At 40.4% G+C, this 16,948-nt stretch overlaps 1 protein-coding gene and 1 long non-coding RNA gene across 11 annotated transcripts in view; one reads left to right on the top strand and one right to left on the bottom strand.

Moving 5' to 3' along the window:
- RBMS3 (RNA binding motif single stranded interacting protein 3) overlaps positions 1 to 16,948 on the bottom strand; it is a 704,594-nt gene that overhangs the window by 196,636 nt on the left and 491,010 nt on the right. The window lies entirely within an intron of this gene.
- Positions 534 to 10,116, top strand: LOC135287779 (uncharacterized). Its single transcript, XR_010351307.1, has 3 exons — positions 534 to 627; positions 4,121 to 4,261; positions 9,852 to 10,116. It is a non-coding gene; the product is annotated as an uncharacterized LOC135287779 (long non-coding RNA).

Below are 16,948 nucleotides of genomic sequence, written 5' to 3'. Positions count from 1 at the left end.
TATCAGCAACTCTTCTTCTGTGCAAATAAAATTATAACCACTTAACTGAGCAAGCAAGAAATGCCTTAAATTAAAAATGCTCTGTAAAAAGAGCAACTGTGTAAAGGCATCATGCAAACCAACAATGACTAAGAGCAGAAGCAAGCTAAGCAAGCCCATGAGCTCAAGGATCTCAGGAGGAGAAAGCTGTCATTTTCCAAAAGCTCTGCCTCCCTCCTTTTCCAACATACAGGACAGGAGAAATGTGAAGGGAGCAGAACTTCCCAGGGATTGCAGGGGCAGAGAAGCAGGGAAAGCCACAGCTGGTTCTTGTGTCTGCTCACAGAAAAGCTCCTTACCTTTAGAAACACCTTACTGTGTCCGACACTACTTGCTGGGAGAGACTAAGCCTGCCTCTCTGCTATAAGGCACTCACTAGGTGCTGCAGCAAAATAAAGAGGGAATAGTAAACATCATCTTTGTCTCCCTGACAGACACAGGGGTGGGAATCACTGATTTTACACCATTTCCTTTAAACTTGCAAGCAAACACCAAAACCCTTCCTCCTGCAGTAGGGAACAGCCTTACTGCACTGCTACACACTGATCTGCCATTCTGTGCTATTACAGCCAGTATGATTCACCTCAGGTATGTACTAAATGTGAAGCTTTTTTATTTCTTCTCATTTATAAAATAATTAATATAATTTTAGGCTTAGGAGAGAATCTGTAAACTCTTCTAGGCTACCTAGAAGCCATTCACCATTTGTGGTTTGCATATTTTCTTTGTTCGGCTTCTTTAGACATCCTTGTCAGCAGTTTTGGAAGAAAGGGACTTCAGAGCTCCCAAATGACCCAGAACCCTTTCACCCCATCCCACCAGCTGCCTCAGGCTCTGCAAGGCAGTGTAGCGCTGCAACATCAGCTTCCCTCTCTGCCTGTGCAAGAGGCTGAGCATTTAGCACTCTGCTGAATGTTTATATCAACCAAAACAAATGGGAAAGAAATGCACACTTGATCTTGGCCTCCTCCTCACAAGCAGGGGCTTCTTATCTCTCCTCCTACCTCTTCAGAGCTGTAATTTAGAGCACAGTTCTGGGTCTGTTATATGCTACTTGGAAGTTATCATTGCTCCAGCTATTCATGGCTCATAAAGTATTGTTCTCTCAATTGCACTGTATGGCTCTTTGTGTGGAAATGATGGATGAAATGGGATACATATTACTTAATGATTAGACTTCTGCAAAACATGTTCAAACAGATATGCCAGGCTTGATGATACCTTATTATCACCAATGAAACAGAGACAGCATAATGGTGCCATGTATGTATTTCTCAGCAGTAAATGCAAGGGAAATGTTTCTGTTTCAAACCCCGACAGCTCTTTAGTCTCAGTTATTTCAGTTCAGCTAAAGATGACATGTTAAAATGAGGGCATTTATTACTAAGTGGCATTAAGAAGGGGGATATTTAACCTACCATTGCTTACAGCAATGCATGGAGAAATCATCTAATGTGTGCTGGCAGTAATTTATGACATTGGAAAAAATGCTATCATCTTTTTTCCCCAGTCTGTGGTCTGGCTTTGCAAAGTACAAGCCCTCAGGAGCAAGTTTGATATAATGCGGCTAATGAGAATAAGTGAGCATACTGCAATATTCTTAAAGGGTTACACTGCTGAGTCTTTGACTCTTTATACTTTTTAATTTCCTTGTACAAACAGTGCAGTGAAAAACGGCAAAATCCATTTGGCTGGTCTGTGCTACAAATTAAATCCTTGATTAAATTTTGGCAATTACTTCTCCGGGTCTTTTTCATTTAAACATTTTTAATTCATTTGAATAAGCTTCTTAATCATGATTCTGGCAATCCATTGTATAGCAAGACAAACTCTAATAAATACTATAATGCAGCAACAGACAAACAGAAAGATGGATGGATGCTGAAAAGGAAGGGTTCTGTCTTTTGGTCTTTTTTTTTTTTTATCTTGGTAAGTGTTGCCTATATCCATCTTTCATGAAAGTTGTATTCCAGTCTTCTGTGATGTTGAAATTTATCTCATTATGTGTTGACATTTCCCTTTGTGATGTCAAAAGCTAATAAAGACTCCAGGTAGGGTTTCAAACCCTCTTAATAAGAGGGTGGAAGAAAGATTAAATCATCCTTAATGCACAAATCAATACTATAGTCAACCAAAGGGTACAAATTAAGAGGAAAATGTGAAGGGCTGTCACTCTTGTAGCAGGAAAGATGCTCGATGGACATTTTCAGCAAAGTTGCTTTAATTTAGCTGCTTAGCCTTTACTGCACAGTATTGTATTACCTATTGAAAAAGTATCACAGAACCTGAGCTCTTCTCTGGAGGTTTTGGGTGGTTTTTTTTTCATCTGAGAAGACAGACACGAGACAGCAGGAGGTAAAGTGCCTCCTTAGTCAGAGAGGAACTGTCTGAGCATGGACAGCAGCACCGTGCCCTTTTCTGTGCAAAAACGGTGTGAGGAAAAGCAATGGCAGCTTGATGAGCACAGAGTCAGGAGAGAATAGAAATTAAAGGAAATCCCACAGGAAAAACAAAACTGGGTGGAAATAACAAAATGTTAATAATTTCTTTTTAATTATTGTACTACTGGTTTACTGTTGCTAAAATGTATAGAAAATAGTGATAAATATAGAAGTTCAAAATTTATATACTGTTTATCAGTGACCCTAGAAAAGAAAGAGTTAAAGTCCTACAGCAAGGCCAACTCTGTCAGACAGGAAATATGCTAATATCTAACACAGAGTATCCCTATTCCTGTAACCTCTGCAAATGCTTAATCTCACCAAAACAGAAAAGATAACCTCTGTGATTCTGAGAGGATAAACAAAGGGAATGCACATGCACTGTTTTTTCCCCCTTTCCTTTAAGCCAGAAGTCACCTGTAAATAGATTTTGCTACCTTTTCCCACTTCATTCCAGTGGCCTAGCTTTATGCAGTTCATAAAAGAGAAGAATTTAAAAGCTGTACATTGATTTAGGTGCACTCAATTGCAATTTCACCATCACATTACATTGTGGGCTCAGTGTGAGATAAAGGCACAAAGAAAACAGATAAATAGAAGACAGAGAATACCTAGACTATATTAAGAATTAAAAGAGGGGAGACACTAACTCTTGGCAAGCTGTATTAATGTTATATCTGCCTCTTCCTGTCCTTACAAGCAAGGGACTGAACTCTTGGGGATTTAAGCAGAAAGGTGAAGGTTCTGCACACAAGTTTGCTAGCATGCAGGGGTACAGAGTGGGTGAGCTCATCTGTTCAGTATAAACCAGCAATGGATAAAGATATAGTGCCCAAACAATAAGTCTGTCAATGCCATGTCATTATGCTTACTTTCAGTTTCACCAATAGCACATAAAGCCTTTTTGAACTTTAAATGTTGGGCCACACATTTAGTGTACCAGTTAATAAAATTGGGGTATTCTTTCTAAAGCCTCTTCTCATGACAGAATTTCATTCTCTGGAGTGTTCTTATCAAATTTCTGTTATGATCCTGAATAAAAACCTAGTGCCTGAAAAATACTACAGTGAAGTGGGGGAGGGGGGAAATCCCAAATGAAGCACAAGAGAGAAAAATTCTTACCAAGATAAAAACCTTCAATATATGACAACAAACCATATTAGAGCACAGGTGACAAACACTCCAAATCCATCACCAGGAAAGAAAAATAAACTATGATCTATTTATACCAGTATAGTGATATGAAACGAACAAGAAAAGAATAATTCACAGGGAAATTACAAGCTCTGAGCTTCTAATTTTGTAGATTATTGTCATTTTCTCTACAGATGTTGGCACAGAGAGACAACTTTAACCCTGAATTCTCTTCTTGCATAAATGAGGGACTACAAGCCTCTTGATACTAGATTCAATATAATATGAAAATTAAATTTGGCAGAAGTAAAAGTAAAATGTCGTGTATAAATCTATCGAAAGGGTAAAACATAGAAGTCACATATAATATCTTCAGGATCAGTATTCTATTGCAAGGGGATGTTTTTCTGTAGAATTCCTTAATTTAGTAAAGACTGCTACAAGATGCAAAGACTTTCTCACTGTGATTAGAAATAAAGGTCTGAATTTTACGTCTGGATGCCCAGGGATTTCTCTAAATGAAGCATGGGAGTGTAAGGGAGACATGCAGCTCTCTACCTGTGATAAGGAACCAAATGAAGTCAACAATGACAAGAACTCAAATCCTGCTCTAAGCTGGGCTCTTCACAGATGCCTATCAACTGCTGGTAAGACTTTCTCTTTTCTACCCCTTCAGAATATTACCTCAGTTTTGGTGTGAAGGATAAGATCCTCAGCTTTGAAAGCAATGAAAATATAACTACTGGCTGATTAGTTGGTGCATCAATGCATTTTTATATCAATTATTATGAATCAGAAGCTTGGCTAAGGACTTCCATAACCAAAAGTCTGGCAAGGATGACACTACATTCAGACAATTCCCTCTCTCAAGTAGCCATCCATTAAGAGAAAGGGTTTTTTTACAGCTCTATTTTTTTTCTAATGCCTTTTTTTTTAATTTTAAAATAAAATCTTTTTATGAGCTTCAACTCTAGCACATCACAGCCTGCCAAATTCATCTGCTTATAGCCCTAGGCTGAAACATCTTTTAATGCTCAGTTTCTACAAAGCCTGAGAAGGACAATTCCAAGGCCTCTGTTGTATCCACTCCTTCCCTACCCTACTCTGCCCAGCTGGCACCTCCTGCCCAGCCTGAGGGGCACCTTCAGGACCTGGCACTGGCAGAGAGACACCCTTTGTTAATCAGCGTAAGGGGCAGGCTGCAGCCCACAGCTCATCAGGACATTACCATGCAAGCCAGCATGTTACTCTTCCCTATTCAGTCCCTAAAGGAATCGTGTTTGACAGAAGTGAACAGCTGCTGTGTATTTAGAGATGTGAATGTATTGCATTATTTAATGAATTCTGTCATTTTAATATAATTATTACTAAAAGTCCAAACGTAAGCCTATTTTTATTTATGCTTAAAATTTTTACCCACTAAGCATTTTCAACTCTGTTTGCAGCCAGAAGTGCTTTCACAAGGTTAGACCACCATAGTACTCCCAGTTTTGTTTGTGGATCCTTATTCAGCCACTTTCTTTCCAACAAGAATGATCTCCTCCTTCCCAGATAGTACCAGGACTGTAGCTGCACTGCTTGCACTTGAGCCAGCTCCCCTGCATGCCACTAACATTGCTATCTCACACACAGTATTGCTGGGTTTTTAACAAATAACATCCATGCAAGGATTCCTGTTTCTCCTCATTATTTTGGTAAAATTCTTTTATTACCCCAGTGCCTCCACCAACATGTTCACTCTTACTTAATATCATGACAGTAATACCTATGTCAAAAAGTCTTGAGCATGAATTATTCCTTCATGTGCTAAGAGAGTACCTCCTGTGGAGCAAAGGATGAATTTCAACAAGCCACTTGATGCTACCAATTTCTTAACACACAAGCAGCCTAACAGGCACCAGTGCAGCTCAGCAGGTATCGCTGTCAAGCCCACAGCACAGCTCGGCTCCCACCACGTACAAGGACACGACAAGGCAGTTTTGATCCCGGTGCTCACTTTTACCTTCAAAACAGCACCACTAATAAACCCACGGGGTTTTCAGAACAAGAGGGAATAAAAAGGGAACATGGGTTGTGACACTTTGGTTCCTTATTACTGGAATCCAGAGCGTGACTTGACTCTGCCTGCCTACTGCTTAAAATTACAGTGAGGTGAAAGGATTTTAGAAGCGGTGCTCTGCCTCTAGCAGCAGACGGATTCAGAACGACTGGTCACACAGCTCTGGTGATCACATGCATTCACAGGCATCTCATTTTATGCACTTATGCAATAACCTCATTTCTGAAAGTCATCTGGAATCATTCTCTGGGGCTGGGACCCTGGGCCTGACACATGTTCTTTTTGGAAGGTGTTTCTGGTTTCCCAACTGTTGTTCTGCATTGCTCTAGGGCTTACAGACACTCTAGCGATGGCCACAACCTCATGCCTTATTCACATACCTCTATATTGCTACATTACTGGGTGGATACTGAATTAGTCATCAGCAAGGGTCACTGAAATAGTCACCTATTACTTCATTTGCAGTAGATATTCGTGTGAATGCTAGCCAAGTTAATGCTGAATATGTTTTTCACTTGCAGCATTAGACAGATGATGTCCTTCTTTTTTCTTAAATACCTGTTGCTATCAGAAGGAAAAAATGCCTATGCATCTTTCCATATATGTCACACCCATCTGTATGAAATTAATTAAAAACAGGAATGTTGCTAGCACAACTTAAAGAAATGCTTAGGTATAATGTGTGTACACCAAACTACCCCATGTTGGGTTTTTTAAAAATCTTGTTTATTTAAAGTAGTCAGACCAAATAGCTCTAGGATAAAATTCAATTCAATCTTAAACAGCACAGAGAGAGTGATTACAGAAGGGTAGTGCTCTGTTTCTTTCTAAAGAAGTAGAGAACATAATGTAAAACTGTCAGAGGTCTAAAACAGATACACAGATTTAATAAAGCTATAGGACTCACTGGCACAGGATGATTTAGATGTCTATGCATCCACAAAGTGGTAAGTATGGAAAAAAGATCCCATCTGTGCGAAGCAATCCAGCCCAGGGATGTCAGGGTACACCCAAATATGTCTGTATTTGCATACCATACACCTACATGCTGCAGAAGCAGGACACAAGCACACTGAAAGCCTCTCTCAGCAGTGCACCCAGGCATGATGCTGTTTAATCTGTCCCTTATTACTGGTTTTCATTTGCAAATTGAAAGGGGGAGCAGTGGGCAGGAGGGATGTAGCTTGTTCCTCCCAAAGGGGAGCTTAAAATCCAACCCCTTTTCTGAGCAGCCATGAGTGCAAAAGGCAGCAAAAAAATCCTGAGAGGCACTCTAATGAAAATGCAGCCTGTTGTAGTCCCTGTGATAGAGAAAAATTCAAAGAAAAGGAAGGAGCAGCCAGTGGGGCTTCACAAGGGACTACTCTGAGGGTTTAAAGAAAAAAAGCAGGCATACTGGAAATAGAGAGGATCCACGCAAGACTACAGAGGATCAGTAAAGACTTGCAGAGAAAGTAAGAGTAACAGAATAGCAAGGGGAGTTCATGCTAGCCAAAGGGATTAAGGGGAGTAAGAGAGGCTTTTACAAATACTTCATGTCAGGCAGGAAAAAGATGGAAGAGGCTCACTAATAAATGAACGCCAGGACAAAGAAAAGACAGGGACTCTAAAATGAATAAATCGACTTTTAACAAGGGACATAAATAAAAGAAAGCCAGATAATAAAAGGAAAACTGGATAATAAAGAGGCAGGTAATGGGAAGCCTGAGTTGGGTGTTGCAGCACTGAGGCACAGGGAACACAGGGCAGCAGGGGAGCCTCTGCAGCAGGCACTGCTCCCTCTGCATGGGGCAGGGGGACAACATGGCCCAGCAAAGGCTCCCCATTAGCATTTTAAGGCACAACATGTTCCTGAAGCTCTGCTGTGTCCCTCTGCCAGAAAGCAAGGAGGGAGTGAAATAGCTCTCCTCCTCCTCCTCACCCTCCTCAGACACCAGGAGAAGGATGGGGGGCTTCTCCCAGGATCTTGCAGATGTAATTGACTGCATAAAGCTCAAAGGCATGTGAAGTCAATAGCTCATATTTTGAGCCCAGAACCATGTTGTGAGGCCATTGGGCAGAGAATTTGGGGAGGCTCTTCTGCCTGTCATGTCAGTTCTGTCTCCCTTTGATGATACATTGGTCCCCATGCCCTGGTTTACAGATCAGACCTGCTGTGACATCCCTTATTGCACCTCCATCAAGAGGTTAAATTTAACCTACTGATCAAGTTTAGGCTTTTTTCCAAGCACAAAACCTCAGTGGATAGCAGAGATGGGGTAGCAAATTTCTCCCAGAAGACTTGGCGAGTCCATGACACCCACAGAGGTGGGTGACATACAAGGCCAGCAGCTCAGGTAAAGGCTTCCAGAACAAACCTCATATCACTGCAGAACATCTATAATACAGGTAGAGATAGACCAAAATCACCCATCAGTTCTAAACTGTCCTTCAAACTTGACCTTGAAAAATGCCTCCCTGGAAAGGATCAGACTTGTCTCAATCTTTTGTTTTTGGATTCCACTTATCAAGAAGAACACTACCAATGTGATGGAAATGAATGGACCACTTGATTGCTATATGCCCTTTACCATCTTTAAAACTAGGCCAAAACAATAGCAATACATTCAGATGCCAGTGCCTCGAGAGCCACACAGCAATTTCTGAGAAACCTTGAGAAACTCTCTTTCAGAGGTTAAGATCTTAAATAATTTAAATATGTTTATGGAATTTTCCTGATAATCATCTCACCCAACAAAATATACATGTGTCAAATGTAAACTCTGTATTTTTGGACTCTCCACCTTGGCTATATTAATATCTCTACTGCAGCAAGTTCTTGTGTGCAAAACCAGACCCAAGCAGAGAGTGAGCCTCCAACTCTGAGCCCCCTTACCGTCCTACAGACCCCATCTGTGAGAAAGCTTATACATCTCTGAGAACCCAGTGCTCCACAGAGAGCAGCTCCCATCAAACCTACTGCTGATAACGCAAAAGCACCCAAAGGCTGCAAACCTGAGCCATGTGCTCCAGCTTTGCGATGATTCCTGCCACCTTTGGCCCCTCTCATGCAGCCTCCATCTCCCTGCATGGCCATTTCCTGCCTCTTCCTTGTCCCAGAAGAGAGCCTTGTAACAGCTGAAGTCCTAATCTTCAGGGAGACCCTGGTGCAGGGAGAAGGGCTGCTGAGCCCTGTGGGGAGGCATGGCTCACCCCTGCTCTCAGCAGGTATTGTCCCCCACATGCCAAGCCCACCTACTCCACTGCTGCACTAAAAGCTTCCTCCTAATGGTCCTCAGCTCCACACCAGCACACAGAGTAAAACAATTTATGCTGCCAAATGGAGATGCACAGAACCAATGTACCAAACAGCAGAGATATTCAGCTTGTTCTCTGACTATTCTACTCTGAAATGCACCCAGTCTCATTAAATTGCTGATCAGAGATTATTAACTCTGAGTACCTCCTTCCATTTTGTTCAGCTGCCTCTAGGTTTTCCCTATCACCTGCCAGAGGAACCCACTACATTTCTACAAGAGTTTTAGCCAGTTTAATAAATTAAAAAAGAAGCAAGAATGAATGGAGCCCTAATACAATTTGTACCAAGTGGAAAGTAGTCAGAGCTACTATGTTGTTGGAAAATAAGCAAACAAAGCCATTTACACTGAATCTTTCTCCATATATCAGCCTCTAGACAAAAGCACCTGAAACCACTTCTCCTGTTTCAGACAGGACATACATTAAACTTACTTTGGACAAGGGTGGATAATTAAGATCAGGATCTATTAAAATCTTGACATCTGATTTAAAGTACAATGATACATGAAGCAATACGTGTCAAAGACTCCAGAAATTTCCAGGCATTAGGATACAGGAGAAGCAAAATGCTGCAACACAGTGACCCAAATTAATTATTCCACTGGAAACCCAGAAGCTGTCAACATTAAGCAGGGACACACCAAACTACATTAGAGGAAAAAAAAAAAAAAGTTACTTCAAAAGGTATCCATTATTCTTTGCTAATACCCCTAACCTCTCCTCAGTTTTTTTGATAAGCTAATGACATAGGCTGCTGGGGGAAAAAAGCCTGCTGTGAAGGAAGAATTGGGTAAAGCCAGAAATTACATCTTATACAGGAGTCAAAAAATCAAAATGTTTTTTGGATACAGTATAATTTATGCAGTAACTTTGCTTTTCAGAATAAATTTGCTGCTGAGGCCCCAAGGATGCCTCTCACTGAAGCAGAATATTATCAAACAGGAATGAGTGCTTTGCTTTCTCAAAATCCCAAACAACTCAAAGAAGAAAACCTGAAGCTTATTTACAAGCATCACTTGTGCACTCTCAGCCATGAGTAACAGATTTCCATTAACACTCTGAAAGAGTATTTGATTTTTACAGACAAGCTACAGGCTATGCTTAACTTTGGATACAGCCAATGACCAAGCTTCAGTGATTAATTTTTATGTGAATCACAATTATTATGAGAATGTCTGTGCTGTTTTCTTCATTTTCTGTTTTTTCTCTTTCATGTATTTATGTCAGAGACTTCACCAAAACAGATTTATAAACAGGGACTTGCATTATTACCCTTGACTCTTTCATCTTCTGAAATAATGTAACATCTAGTGTAAACTTGAACAAAACCAATGAGATATACACAGTTTATCTGTTCACAATAAAATTACACAGAATAAAAATGACTTAAAGCATATTTCATCTTTCCTCATCTTTCATGTAAATTGAATTTTGCTACTGTGAGCTCTTTCTGTACACACAGGGGTGGAAAACCAACTAGTTTTTATGGCATAATGAACACTTAGATAGCTGCAGAGAGAAGCATTCAATTGCATTTACATTTTACAATTATTTAATGCCACCTATTAATATCCAGCTACTGTCTCCAGCAGTCCTACCTTGCAAGGTGGCTGAGCATGCAAAATGTGCTAAAAAGGAATTTCCTCCTCATTTCCATCTTTGTTCTACTAACCTATGACTCCCATTGTCCCTGCACACCATTCCCACCAGGAAGACAACTCGCATTAAGCACAGCCCCAGCACACCAAGCCTGCTGCCAGCACACTCAGCTCTGCTCCTCTTTTCTCCTCACAAATCACACCTTACTCTTTCTAGTTTTTGTTTTCTGCAATCACTACACTATTGTTGCTTGGGAGGTTAAGTTCCTTGTCTGCCTTGGAAAAAACCCCAGCAACAGAGCTTTGAATGCCCCTGGCTGTGATTTTATCTTTCCATCTATTGGGAAGATTCAAGTGCAACATTGAGACTCAGAGAGCCAAGTTTATACCGTGCCACTGATACTCCAAAGATAATTTTCTGAGAAGCAGACATCTATCTAAACTGATCTCATGGCTAAATTTCAGTTTTCGTAGTTTGGATCCCTGCACACCTTACATTTGAGTACTGTTTTCCAACCTGCTGAGAGCACTGCGTGGTGCTGCTGTGCCATGAAAACTGTGTGGTGCACCTGTACAGAGATAGATGCATGTCACCCAGGCAGAGATCCATGTCAAACCAGACACAAAGTGATCTCAGGTCTGAAGCATTAAAGGAAGCTTATAATAAGTATACTTTCAGAGCTTTACCATATTATTGGCCCTTTTCTTTCACCTAAGCAGCCTTCCCACTTCTAGTTTCCTAACACACCTTCACCAATTCTCAAGTTGACCAGCATCTCCCTCAGGAGCCCTCATTTCCCCTCAAAATGAATACACATGAAGTCAGATCAGCAGAGGATTAATCCCACTATGTCTCTAAAGGGTCAAAATATTGGCAACAGAAATCAATGGTCAATCATGTAATGACCTCAGCAGGACTCTGATTACATGAGCACAAGAGAGCTTACACAGAAAGCTGCCTACCATGTGGATCTACTTTGGAGCCCCAGGGTATTACAGAGGCTGGCAGCCAGAGCACAGATGGGCAGCAATTCTCTCAGCCACACGTGCAGATGGATTTTTAGGTATGCTGCAAATAAGTCCTGAAGGCAAGAAACAAAGCCCAGCTTTCTTCCTAGTGTTGTTTCACTGCTGGTGACTGGTAACACCTTTCAACTCTCCTCTCTTCTTTGATCTATAAAGACTGTGCTAGCAGAATAGATCCCACTACATGAATCCATGAAGACCAGTGGCCCAAGCATATTTGACACTAGTGGTGAAACTTCCCTTGGCTTCAGTGTGGGAGAAACTCATCCTCCAAGTTCTAATCAAAGAGGCTGAGGTTTACCTCTGAAAATTCATATATGAATTTGGGTCAAAACTTGCAGAATCCCTACAAATCTTCAATGACCAGCTCAGAAAACACATTTATTTTAACTTGGGATATGAAAACAAAACTCCAGAGAAAGGCCTGCTGACGACCAACTGCTATTCTCTCCAAATCTTAAGACCCTCAAATGTTTACACAGCATTCTTTTAGCTATAAATAAGTATTCCGATTGCTATCTACTGCAGACACATCTGGATTAGACAAATATTTTAAAACCATTCTGCCCAGGTGGGAATTTATTTAGATACACAAGCCTGAAAAGAGAATTCAAAGTCCAACAACAATTGCGCACTTTTTGGAAGCAGATTGGAGAAATGCTGAGAAGAGAGTACTTCGCAAAAGTTTTCTGACACTCTGCTTTGGATTGGGTGGGTCAGCAGCCAGCCCAGGTGTAATTCTGAAGTGTTGCAGATGGGAAGATCATATAAAACATGTGAAACAATCTCACCACAACGCTGAAGTGCTGAAGAAGTCAATGTGCCAGCGCAAGGACTCTGTAGCATCAGCAATGGGCCAATTCTTTCTGAATGACATTGATTCATATCCATGGAAAGACAGTAAGGTTTCCAAGGATGTAAGGAAAATCCAAGATGCAGTTTGAAGTAGAAAGCTTTTGAGAGAGGTATGGCCACCAAGTCTCTGTATTTTTTTTTTTTTGGGGGGGTGGGGGTGGGGGAGGGGAGGAGATGGGGCGGGGTGGTGGAATTTTGCTCCTTTTGTTTCCAGTCCAGACAAAACAAGGAAGGAAGAAAAGTTCTCAGAGATTCAAATCTAGCTTTTAAATAAATGTCCCACTGTCTTGCGAGAACCAGTCTTTTGTGGAACAAGTGTCCCTCCCTCATATGGGGAGAGAAAAGGGAAGGTTTTAGATCTTGACCAATAAAATGAATCTATGAAATACTGACCAGAGCTGCTACTCCTCACAAAACTGCTACACAAAGACATCATTTTGTGTTGCTGATATCTGACCAAAGGCAAAGAAGCTGAGCAATGTGCCTTCATGTCAGGAAAAATAATGCAATGCTTAGATTGTGCCAAGTGTGGAAGCCCACTGGGGCTGAAAGGGAGGAAATGCAAACAATAAGCCTTTAGTTTCGCACTCCACAGCGCTACTCTGAGGCTGAGCATCCCAGACCTTTTCCAAGTGCTGCCTTCAGAGCCTTGCAGTATTCTTTCTGCATGACTGAAGCATCCAATAAAATAAAATTAATAATAAAGTAAAATTGTAAATCATAGGCTACCCTTCTTTTTCTGAATCACTAGGCAATTTTCTTAAATCCACCAGAGGGGGTTTTGCCCAAGCATCTTATAGCCCAAATCTCATCTGTGCCAGAAGTTATATTGTGAAATTCCCCCACAGATGTTAAGAAAGCTTTGAAAACTGTAAGTCTGATATTCCTCTTCTAAAACTCAGTACCACTGAGGTACTACTCATTAAAAAACCCAACACCCAAAGGCTCCAAAAAGAACAAGACCCAAAACCACCCCTCTGCCACCATGTTTCTGAGCCTTCTTGCAAACCTAGCTTTGAAAAAATTAAACTCCTATTTTAACTTTTTTAATTAAGAAATTAACTAAAATGAATTAAAACTATTTTTTAGATTCAACCTGCTTACCTCATAAGCAAAGAAGTACCTTGAGACAAAGTGTCTGAAACACACGTAGAAATGAATATTAAACTCTTAGTATAAAAATACCTCCTGTGGATTTCAATTTTGCTTTTAGGCTCCTCTTGGGAAAATGATTTTAAACACAGGTGCAGATAAGAGTAGACTTAGATAAAAACTGGTTTTCAATAGTTTGGTGCTGGATTACAGACTAGTAATTCCTCTGTAAAGCCACAACAGTAAAGATAGCCTGGACAGATGCTGAAAATGTACATATGTACATTATAAATCTTACACAAGATTAGATACTGCTCTTAAGGGTGTTAAGAACACAACAAAACACCCACAGCTCTCATGAACAGAGCCAAGACAACTAAAACTTGTAGTTTTGGACACCTTTTCCTCCCATGAGAGGTTGAATTGTCTGAGAAAGATATTCAAAGCATACCATTAGCCTAAGACTTTCCAAAAAAGCACTCAGGGTTAGTTTTTTTATGGATTTTCCATGTTTAGGAGTTAAGTATCTATCTGCTTTTAAAAATCTGCCTTCAAGCATAAGTGCATCTTTAGATATCTAAAATACATTTTAAATTCTGGCCAAGAGAGCCCCATTTTCTCCCATCTAGCCTCCATAAGTTAATCAGCCAACTCATCACTTTGAAAGCAAGAGCAATTAAATCCTTGTATTAGAACTGGGTCCCATTAGATCTCCTCCAGCAGAACATCTTCTTAAATGAGATCTGCAAGAAAAAGACATCTGCTGGAAGAACTGGGCTGTAAATTACAATTTGAATGCTGATGGCACTGAAAAAAAGAGAAAGAACTAAAGGCATTTAAATTCTTATACCTAGAGAGGTGTGTTTTTTAATTAGATGGGAGAGTTGACAAGGCTTGGATAAGAATATTTTTATGTGCTCTGCCCGAAAATATAGATCTCTCTCTCTTCAGTCCTATGAAAACTATCAGTTGGATGTGATTGTGTGCTATAACTCTCTTTATGGTATAGTCTAACACATTGCACTAATTTGTTCCAAGAGGCACCTCCCTAGGAAAAGCCAGCACTCCATGCAAGCAATGAAAAAATTTTCCTGTGGAAGGCATGGCTTGCCTTGCAGTGCAGGGGGGCACAGGACCTGTGTGTGGGTACTGATCCATCAAGCCTGTTTCCAGGTAGCCCTGCGCTCTCTGAAGGCAGATAAATAGCTCCAACATGAGAACAACCCCACTGCTCCGCATATTAAATCAATTTGTCCTGAAGGAGGCTGTGTTAATGATGGCAGAAAAAAATTTAAAAGTCTCTCTCTTTTCCTAGTCTGACTTTGGATATAAATCTGTGGCAAAAGAAACATTTGTACTTGTTCCAAATAAGTTGTTACTGAGTGAGTTTGACAGATTGATAACATGTTCTTTGATGCAGTAATAAACATTTTCAAACAGAAATCAAGATTCCTCTTTTCTGTTTTAAACAAGGATCTGGAGAGGTCCAGTATATTCAGTTCAATATTCCAGGCATCTACTGGATTAAAACCAGCTTGGTAATGAATATTTATATATTTTTGGTCAAGTGCTATAACTAAAGAAGGCTGTGGAAGGACAGCTTTTACCCCCTTACCCTGTAGCTAGCACAGAGATGCCCAGGATGAGCCAGCATGTGAAAAAAGTGGCAGGAAGGCTAAAAGAGGTACAGCAAAATCTTCAAGAGGTCTCCCAGCTACCAACCCCACACAAGGCTAAGTACATTTACTCACAGTCCTTTATAGGGCACAAGATTGATTTCAAGTGCTGGATAAGCAACATGGATGAGCTGGAGGAGAAACCAAGGTTAAGGAGATGGTTTGAGGGAGCATTACTATGCAAACTGGATCTCTCCCCATTTGGCCGGCCTCTGAACAGAGATGAAGAGAACTGCTTGCCATAAATATATGTAGGGCTGCAGTGCACCAGCTCTCTTGTGATGAGCAATAAGGGATCAAAGCTGATCCCTGAGGCTGCCATGTACAAGATGCCAAATAAGTCTCTTATGGACTTCCAAACCCATGACATTTCTTTCTTCCTTCCTTTTATTTTTCCCCCATAATTCAGAGATGCCCAAAGATCTCTGATATTTCAGCAATCTACTGGGGATTGCCAGATGAATAAATGGCTGAAAAGCCACAATAACAGCCCACACCCTCCCCTCTTGCCTGGATTCACTGAGTAATGCCAGGAGTTTCATACGCCCCAGGAGCTCAAAGAGCAGCACGGGCGACTGACTGTCTAGTAAAATAAGGATGATTAAGTCAGATCAGAGTCATTGTTTGCCTTTATGACCCACGTCTAGTCTTTCATCACATTTACAACGCTTAATCCTTAATAGGAAATGCTCCATTTATTTTGACCACTGATGTATTCAGGACAGTCTCAAGGGTCAACACAGTTTCCATCTTTCTTCTTCCCAAGCTACATTATTAGTACTGTCCCATGGGAAAATCAGTCTTCAGCTTATCACATCAGTTTCTTGCAATTTTCTGAAGAAGCTCACAGAGAGGAAAGTGAGGGAGAGCCAGGGCAGAACTCTCTCCCCCCAGAAGCATATCTACCAAATACATGTTACATGAACTTAAGTGATCACTGGGATACCCCAGCAAAGCTTGACTGACACAACAGCATTTCCCCTAAAATTCTGCAGGACTGCGGGGTATTGTTCTTCCACCTTGATTTGTATTGAAAATGGTATTTACATAATTTAGCTAACCTGGGGTAATAATCACTGGGATTATTAATTGTGTTCATATGAAATTTTTAATATATTTGAGTAATTCCCATTAGGATAGTAATGAATATAATACATTTAAGGAAAAGAAATACTTAGTTCTCCTTTATAAATAAGTTATTCTATTTATTATTCACAGAATACACAGAAGACTGTGTATTTTTACATCATTGCATTCTTACTGTGGTCTGTTCATTTATAAAGTTTTGATGGATATCATATCACCAAGAGATCCAGTTTCTTTAAAATCCAACTTCTTTTACAGAGTTTTTGACCAGGATAAAATATTTTCCCTCACAAACACAATGTGACAGCTCTGCACTCCACATATTTGTCCCGTTTAAAATAATGTAATGGTAGACAACCAATGGAAACCTGACAAACTAAAATATGTAGGCTTATAAAGGAGGACTGCACAGATGGGTACATTTAGCAAAGTCATTTTCCACCAGCCTATGAGTATCAAATTTCTAAATTCTTAAGTCTTTATTCATTCACTCTTGGAAGGTTTAGAGGCCAATTCATTTTCTCAATCTCTCAACTTCATAAATTTTCATTATTTGCATTTTAATTCAAGCACGACCTTCATTCTAGATTCAGCATGAGTTAAGACAGGACAAGAACAAAAGAAAAATAGCATTCTTATAGATGG

This window comes from Passer domesticus, chromosome 1, assembly GCF_036417665.1.
Source record: "Passer domesticus isolate bPasDom1 chromosome 1, bPasDom1.hap1, whole genome shotgun sequence".
Taxonomy (NCBI): domain Eukaryota; kingdom Metazoa; phylum Chordata; class Aves; order Passeriformes; family Passeridae; genus Passer; species Passer domesticus.
Note: the sequence above shows the minus strand (reverse complement) of the source record. Positions and strands in the feature narration are given on the sequence as shown.